Source organism: Dendropsophus ebraccatus, chromosome 10 (assembly GCF_027789765.1).
Source record: "Dendropsophus ebraccatus isolate aDenEbr1 chromosome 10, aDenEbr1.pat, whole genome shotgun sequence".
Classification (NCBI taxonomy): domain Eukaryota; kingdom Metazoa; phylum Chordata; class Amphibia; order Anura; family Hylidae; genus Dendropsophus; species Dendropsophus ebraccatus.
In genome coordinates, this window is record NC_091463.1 from 97209002 (window position 1) to 97217529 (window position 8528).

Genomic DNA, 8528 nt, shown 5'->3' on the forward strand with positions numbered 1-8528 from the left:
TCACTAATGTCCTGCAGGTCTCGGGGTGGAGCAGTGATGTCACTAATGTCCTGCAGGTCTGGAGGTGGAGCAGTGATGTCACTAATATCCTGCAGGTCTGGAGTTAAAACAGTGATGTCACTAATTTCCTGCAGGTCTGGGGTCGAGCAGTGATATCACTAATGTCCTGCAGGTCTGGGGGTGAAGCAGTGATGTCACTAATGTCCTGCAGGTCTGGAGGTGGAGCAGTGATGTCACTAATGTCCTGCAGGTCTGGGGGTGGAGCAGTGATGTCACTAATATCCTGCAGGTCTGGAGTTAAAACAGTGATGTCACTAATGTCCTGCAGGTCTGGAGGTGGAGCAGTGATGTCACTAATGTCCTGCAGGTCTGGGGGTGAAGCAGTGATGTCACTAATGTCCTGCAGGTCTGGGGGTGGAGCAGTGATGTCACTAATATCCTGCAGGTCTGGAGTTAAAACAGTGATGTCACTAATCTCCTGCAGGTCTCGGGGGTGGAGCAGTGATGTCACTAATGTCCTGCAGGTCTGGAGGTGGAGCAGTGATGTCACTAATATCCTGCAGGTCTGGAGTTAAAACAGTGATGTCACTAATGTCCTGCAGGTCTGGGGTGGAGCAGTGATATCACTAATGTCCTGTAGGTCTGGGTGAAGCAGTGATGTCACTAATGTCCTGCAGGTCTGGAGGTGGAGCAGTGATGTCACTAATGTCCTGCAGGTCTGGGGGTGAAGCAGTGATGTCACTAATGTCCTGCAGGTCTTGGGGGTGAAGCAGTGATGTCACTAATATCCTGCAGGTCTGGGGGGTGAAGCAGTAATGTCAATAATATCCTGCAGGTCTGGGGTGAAGCAGTGATGTCACTAATGTCCTGCAGGTCTGGAGGTGGAGCAGTGTTTTCACTAATGTCCTGCAGGTCTCGGGGTGGAGCAGTGATGTCACTAATGTCCTGCAGGTCTGGAGGTGGAGCAGTGATGTCACTAATATCCTGCAGGTCTGGAGTGAAAACAGTGATGTCACTAATGTCCTGCAGGTCTGGGGTGGAGCAGTGATATCACTAATGTCCTGCAGGTCTGGGGGTGAAGCAGTGATGTCACTAATGTCCTGCAGGTCTGGAGGTGGAGCAGTGATGTCACTAATGTCCTGCAGGTCTGGGGGTGGAGCAGTGATGTCACTAATATCCTGCAGGTCTGGAGTTAAAACAGTGATGTCACTAATGTCCTGCAGGTCTGGGGGTGAAGCAGTGATGTCACTAATGTCCTGCAGGTCTCGGGGGTGGAGCAGTGATGTCACTAATGTCCTGCAGGTCTGGAGGTGGAGCAGTGATGTCACTAATGTCCTGCAGGTCTGGGGGTGAAGCAGTGATGTCACTAATGTCCTGCAGGTCTGGGGGTGGAGCAGTGATGTCACTAATATCCTGCAGGTCTGGAGTTAAAACAGTGATGTCACTAATCTCCTGCAGGTCTCGGGGGTGGAGCAGTGATGTCACTAATGTCCTGCAGGTCTGGAGGTGGAGCAGTGATGTCACTAATATCCTGCAGGTCTGGAGTTAAAACAGTGATATCACTAATGTCCTGTAGGTCTGGGTGAAGCAGTGATGTCACTAATGTCCTGCAGGTCTGGAGGTGGAGCAGTGATGTCACTAATGTCCTGCAGGTCTGGGGGTGGAGCAGTGATGTCACTAATGTCCTGCAGGTCTGGGGGTGAAGCAGTGATGTCACTAATGTCCTGCAGGTCTTGGGGGTGAAGCAGTGATGTCACTAATGTCCTGCAGGTCTGGGGGTGAAGCAGTGATGTCACTAATATCCTGCAGGTCTGGAGGTGGAGCAGTGATGTCACTAATGTCCTGCAGGTCTGGAGGTGGAGCAGTGATGTCACTAATATCCTGCAGGTCTGGAGTTAAAACAGTGATGTCACTAATGCCCTGCAGGTCTGGGGTGGAGCAGTGATATCACTAATGTCCTGCAGGTCTGGGGGGTGAAGCAGTGATGTCACTAATGTCCTGCAGGTCTGGAGGTGGAGCAGTGATGTCACTAATGTCCTGCAGGTCTGGGGGTGGAGCAGTGATGTCACTAATATCCTGCAGGTCTCGGGGGTGGAGCAGTGATGTCACTAATGTCCTGCAGGTCTCGGGGGTGGAGCAGTGATGTCACTAATGTCCTGCAGGTCTGGAGTTAAAACAGTGATGTCACTAATGTCCTGCAGGTCTGGGGTGGAGCAGTGATATCACTAATGTCCTGTAGGTCTGGGTGAAGCAGTGATGTCACTAATGTCCTGCAGGTCTGGAGGTGGAGCAGTGATGTCACTAATGTCCTGCAGGTCTGGGGGTGGAGCAGTGATGTCACTAATATCTTGCAGGTCTGGGGGTGGAGCAGTGATGTCACTAATATCCTGCAGGTCTGGAGTTAAAACAGTGATGTCACTAATGTCCTGCAGGTCTGGGGGTGAAGCAGTGATGTCACTAATGTCCTGCAGGTCTGGGGGTGAAGCAGTGATGTCACTAATGTCCTGCAGGTCTGGGGGTGAAGCAGTGATGTCACTAATGTCCTGCAGGTCTTGGGGGTGAAGCAGTGATGTCACTAATATCCTGCAGGTCTGGGGGGTGAAGCAGTAATGTCAATAATATCCTGCAGGTCTGGAGGTGAAGCAGTGATGTCACTAATATCTTGCAGGTCTGGGGGTGGAGCAGTGATGTCACTAATATCCTGCAGGTCTGGAGTTAAAACAGTGATGTCACTAATGTCCTGCAGGTCTGAAGGTGAAGCAGTGATGTCACTAATATCCTGCAGGTCTGGGGGTGGAGCAGTGATGTCACTAATGTCCTGCAGGTCTTGGGGGTGAAGCAGTGATGTCACTAATATCCTGCAGGTCTGGGGGTGAAGCAGTGATGTCACTAATGTCCTGCAGGTCTGGGGGTGGAGCAGTGATGTCACTAATGTCCTGCAGGTCTGGGGGTGGAGCAGTGATGTCACTAATGTCCTGCAGGTCTGGAGGTGGAGCAGTGATGTCACTAATGTCCTGCAGGTCTGGGGGTGGAGCAGTGATGTCACTAATGTCCTGCAGGTCTGGAGGTGGAGCAGTGATGTCACTAATGTCCTGCAGGTCTGGGGGTGGAGCGCCTCTGTACAGCCAGCAGTGACTGTTATCATTACTAATGGTTCTGGCAGAGTGAGTGCTGCTAATAATGGCAGAGCCTGTGGGGGAGCCCAACCCGTATACTGTATATAAGAATGTATTGTACACAATGGGAGCAGAGGGGGCCGTGTCACCTCTCATTGCTGCCGGTCTATGGAATCACCTATGTAAATAAGAAATGATACATTTATTTTTATGAAGTTCTATTTCAACACAATGTAACTGTATCACAGCAGTGTATGAGCAAAAACATACATGAATTTTTTTTAACTCTCCGGAGTTCCCCTTTAATTACTATGTGATGATACATTGTTGAATTGTTTTAGATTGCTACTTCTGATTGTCATATTTTTTTCTTTTTCGGCTGCCTTATATAACTTTTTTTTTATTACTCTTTAGTTATTTCATGAATATAATATTTATATAATATAATTTATTCCATTCTTCATATTCTATCACCTTTTGGGCTTGGATATAACTAGGTTGTGTCTCATTACTATTATTACTTATTATTAGACACACTCTTCTATTATTTTCTCATTATAAAACTCTGAATTGTTTTATGACTTATTATCTATTATTATATTATCTCGTGTTTTGTGATTCCATCTAAATCTACCATTTCCGCATTATATAACAATGTGTTGTTTATGGCCATTGTCTTATTCTATTATGCTGTGTTACTTTATAATGATGGATTCATTTCTCCTTTTATGATGTTATTACGTTATGTTGTTACGATATAATGATATATTATTCTCTCATTCTATAACTATGTATATTATTACTTATTCTATTATGTTGTATTACTATATATTATAACTATATTGTTTTATGATTCTTTTTATTAGTTATGTTGTGTAACTATGTATTGTTTTATCATTAGATAATGCTGTATTTCATCACTCTATAATGGTGTATTATGTTGCGTTACTATATCTTATAACTATATTGTTTTAATGATTTTTTTTATATTATTTATTATGCTGTGTTATTTTTATTACTATATAACTATGTATTGTTTTATCATTGTATTACGTTGTATTTCATCACTCTATAATGACGTTTTATGTTGTGTTACTATATATTATTACTATATTACTTTATGATTTTTTTAATTAATTATTATATTGTGTTATTATGTATTGTATGTATTGGTTTAATGGTTTTTTATATTTTTTATTATGTTGTGTTATTTTTATTACTATATAACTATGTATTGTTTTATTATTGTATTACATTGTATTTCGTCACTCTATAATGATGTATTGTGTTGGTTATCGGTCATTTCGTCCATTCTTATGCAGCCCTGGATGTTCCGCCATTCTCGTCCCTCCCCCCCTCCCCCAGTTGTGGCACTTGAGTCCCTCGTGTTGTATCTGGCTGAGGGTAAATCCTCCGACCATTTTCCTCTCTATTAGAACAGAAAGGTTAAAATAACACTTTTTTTGGAAAGGTAAAAAAAAAAAATTGAAGGGGGGGGGGGGGGTTCTGCTCTCAGCGGTCGTCTCCTATATATAGAGCGCTCATTTCCCCTTTGAAGCCTGGTGGGATTGGCTTATTCCTCGGCTTTGATATGTAAATAGGCAGATTGCTTTCCTGCAGGGGACATGGGAATCTGTCCAAAGAACACAGAGTATCTGCCCTGGATGGTGAGAGACGTGAAACTGCCTCCAGCCGGCCCACAATCCCTCTCACAAGACAAATCCCACACTTTCTTTTTTCTTTTCCATTTTAAAACAAAATGTCTTTATTAATTCTTCCTCCGTGCAGGAGACATTGATGTTTTCTCTCTTAGTCACCCCTCCTTGTCGCCATTCGCTGTTCCCCGTGGCCCGTTGCGTTGAGCGCGCGCTTCGGCCTGGACGTCATCGCCAGGCATCGGTTTTCTTCATTACTAATAGGTAAAATAAATAGGCGTCTGCCCACTTATGGCTGCCCGGGCTCAGTCAGCAGGATGGGGGGTGCCAGGGGCTCAGCTACAGAAATCTAGAAGGGGACGTGTTGTCTTTGGGTGAAGCCAATGTTGATCTATTTCCCTAAGTGCTAAAAGTTCTCCTACAAGGAATAAGACAACAAGAACCTCATGATAAATCCCTCGCACTGGGGACGGAGCAGATCCGGGCTTATGGCGGCCATATCACTGATAGATGAGCAGTGGGGGGTCTACGGATAAAGAACGAGAGCCTCGAGGGGGGGTCCTCATGTCTACAGACTTATAGTCACTAAGGATTGGGCTTCAATGTTCTCAAGAAATTCTAAAAATTCGCTAAAGAGGTTTCCACCTATCTGGAGATATAAGAGAGAATCTAGCAATGACTATTCTGGAATATAGAGCTAGGTTACATCTTCCCACTAATATAAGGGAAATCACAGCCATTGAAACAACGTCCGTGATTTCCAAGGAACTTATGTAGTGTAAACATAGCCTAATATTCCCCGTATATACAAGAATATAACTACTATAATACTGCTCGCTATATACAAGATATATAACTACTATAATACTGCTCCTATATACAAGATATATAACTACTATAATGGAGAGGTTGAGAATGGACCGGCACTAGCCGCAAGGTACACCCAGGGCCGATTCTGGGGTTTCTGCCGCCTGAGGCAAACCTCAGGCGGCCGCCCCCTCACAACAAACCCCCGCCCCCCCCCCCCCGCCGCCGTAACCGAATCACCCGCGCCTGCACCCCCCGCACCCCCCCCCCCCCCCTGGGCCGGCCCTGCAGCCACTCACCTGTCCTGCAGCAGCCGTCCCGTCCCGCTTACCGCTGTCCCTCGCCGACAGTCAGCAGCTGTCATCGCCCTCCAGAGAGTCGTGAGTGCCTGGGGTCAGCGGGGGCATCGCGACCCCCGCTGACCCGGGCACTCACGACTCGCTGGAGGGCGATGACAGCTGCTGACTGACGGCGCGGGACAGCGGTAAGCGTTGGCGGCGGGACGGGACGGCTGCGGCAGGACAGGTGAGCGGCTGCAGGGCTGCTGTCTGCCGTCCCCTGCAGGGGCGCAGAATCTGCCGCCTGAGGCGGAATACTCATTCCGCCTCATGGCAGAAACGGCCCTGGGTACACCGTAGATGAGGATGTCAGGGATTGGAGTCTAGAACGCAATGAATGTATCTGAACCACAAAGTGGCCGTGCAGAGACTAAAGGCAGGGGAGTATGCAATCTACAGTCAAGAAACAGAATGTCGCACTCACCGGACTTGAAAGATGCTGGTGGTTTTATTGCAGGTACATCAGAGCCTGTGTAGCGGGGAGAGGGAGGGTGGAGGAGCAGGTGTGTTCACAGGAACAACAATGTTTCACGCCTACTTCGTCGCTCCTATATACAAGAATATAACTACTATAATACTGCTCCTCTATACAGGAATATAACTACTATAATACTGCTCTTATATACAGGAATATAACTACTATAATACTGCTCCTATATACAGGAATATAACTACTATAATACTGCTCCTATATACAGGAATATAACTACTATAATACTGCTCCTATATACAGGTATATAACTACTATAATACTGCTCCCTATATACAAGAATATAACTACTATAATACTGCTCCTTTATACAGGAATATACTACTATAATACTGCTCCTATATACAGGAATATAACTACTATAATACTGCTCCTATATACAGGAATATAACTACTATAATACTGCTCCTATATACAGGAATATAACTACTATAATACTGCCCCCTATATACAGGAATATAACTACTATAATACTGCTCCTATATACAGGAATATAACTACTATAATACTGCTCCTATATACAGGAATATAACTACTATAATACCGCTCCTATATACAGGAATATAACTACTATAATATAGCAGTAGGGTGCAGTCGGCACTGTCAGCAATGCTAGCAATAAAGGACGTATAGTGAAGGACCCAACCTGATATGCTTGTACTTGTGGTGCTCCCAGACTAAAGGGTAAGAGTAAGCAATGTGATAACGGGAGAAAAGAGAGACTGGGGCACTCACCGATATTCCAAGCAAAAGTCTTTAATCCGATAGATCAAAATCCATGGTGGAGGGAGGACAGATGGAATGGCGGGCGCCTATACCCCGGAACGACGTTTCACGCCCACTCGGCGCTTCTTCCTGCCGGGAAGGTCACCTGACCTTAGGAGGAGGTGTGTTAAATACCGTCACCAAAATGAAATAACATAATACAAACTAACGTGACCGCCGGGACGTCCCATTGTCTCGGCGGTCGGCTCAGTGACTGAAGGCTTATCCCAATACCTTGACTGGTCCCTCCGTCCTCTACTTGATAGCACCCCACTTACCTTAAGGACACCACTGAGTTCCTTAGAGCACTCGCTGATTTTTACTGGAGCGACAGTTTCTCTTTGGCGACCGTGGACGTGGAGAGCCTCTACACCCGCATCCCTGATGATGCGGGTGTGGGGGCTGTTGACCGCGTCCTCGGCCGCACGGATAAGTCCCCAGCTTTTCGTACCTTTGTTAGAGAGTCTCTTTTATTTATACTTTCTAATAACGCCTTTATCTTTAATGGTCAATGGTACATGCAGGAGATCGGCACCGCGATGGGTACGCCGGTCTCCTGCACGTACGCCAACCTTTTTCTCTCTGAGGTTGAGAAGACTGTCATTTTCTCCTTGCACAATCCATACATTGCCCACATTAAGCTCCTCCTTAGGTACATTGATGACCTTTTTATTATATGGGAAGGCACGGAAATGCAGTTTCAAAACTTCATCCAATACCTGAATGAATCCAATAAGTCCAATATGCTTTTCACATATAAATTCGGGGGCCATAGCATCGAATTTTTTGATGTCTGGGTGGAAGCAAAAGAGGGTACCTTGCACACCTCAGTGTACCGTAAACCCACTTCCAGCAACTCACTATTACACTACCACCGTTCCCACCCCTCGGCAGTACGTGACGCCATTCCGTTTGGCCAAATGACCAGACTTAGAAGAATTAATTCCTCCCTTGAAAGCTTCTGTACACAAGCCAAACAGTTAGAGAAAAGGCTCCACTTTAGGGGTTACCCTGATAAAATAGTATCTGAGAGTGTAAAAAGGGCCGCCGATCTAGATAGGAACACCCTTCTCTTTCATGAACGAAAACGGGCCAGTCCAGAGAGATTCTCATTTGTGTTCCAGAATACACCACTTAATAATGTAATTTCAGCTGCCATCAGAAAAAATTGGAAATTACTAGAGGCCGACCCCGATTTATGTCCCAAAGTAAACAATCCCCCAGTAATTACATTTAGGAAAAACAAAACCATAGGGGATGTACTCAATACCGCACACAAAAACAAACCCCAAGAATCTAACTGGCTGAGACAAGCCCTACCGGAGGGTAATAGAAAGTGTAGGCAATGTGGTTACTG